Raw genomic sequence first — 760 nt, 5'->3', positions numbered from 1 at the left:
GGCACGAACTTTCAAACCGGGATTCGTCGTGTTCAAGCTCGAATCATTTATGAATAGAACCGAACATGATCGAGTTTTATTAAATGTTCATAAACAGCTTGACTCATTTACCACCTTATCTAATTTTCTTGTCACTTATTTCCACAATTTTATTTATTTTATATTTCTTCTTCTATTCGAGTTTTTCTTTATTAAATTGATACAATTTATTTTCTTATTAAATTTAAATTTTTTTTTATGCTTGTTATATAAGATAAAAAAAAAATCCCAATGTTGTAATGTAATTTTAGTCGTACTATTTGGAATGAATATATGAATGACCCAATCTTGACATCCGAGACCGCATAGCGCAGTGGATTAGCGCGTCTGACTTCGGATCAGAAGGTCGTGGGTTCGACTCCCACTGTGGTCGTTTTTGCAAAAATAAAATAAAATTGCCACTGTGACTTTTAATGGACATTTATTGCTTGGGCAACATATCTTTTGATACATTGAGGATATTTAATTTTTTTTATCTTAACCTCTTTTTAATTATATATGATAATTTAGTGTATATTAAATGATTAAATGCTTTCTACCAAAAAAAAAAAAAAAAAAAAATGATTAAATGCAAAAAGCATAATTAAGCTCCTGAACTTTAACTGTTTTAAGGATTAAGTCTCTGATCATTTATTTTTCCATATTGAGCTCTTGATCATTGATTTTATTATGGATTAGACTCTTATTTAACTTTTTCGTCGAGTTTGGACTGCATATATCG

At 28.9% G+C, this 760-nt stretch overlaps 1 non-coding gene across 1 annotated transcript; it reads left to right on the top strand.

Annotated features, from left to right (window-relative positions):
- Positions 1-338: 338 nt before the first annotated feature.
- TRNAR-UCG (transfer RNA arginine (anticodon UCG)) lies at positions 339-412 on the top strand. The gene has a single exon. It is a non-coding gene; the product is annotated as a tRNA-Arg (tRNA).
- The last annotated feature ends 348 nt before the right edge of the window (positions 413-760 follow it).

Source organism: Euphorbia lathyris, chromosome 6 (genome assembly GCF_963576675.1).
Source record: "Euphorbia lathyris chromosome 6, ddEupLath1.1, whole genome shotgun sequence".
Taxonomy (NCBI): domain Eukaryota; kingdom Viridiplantae; phylum Streptophyta; class Magnoliopsida; order Malpighiales; family Euphorbiaceae; genus Euphorbia; species Euphorbia lathyris.
This window is presented reverse-complemented; position numbering and strand designations above follow the sequence as displayed.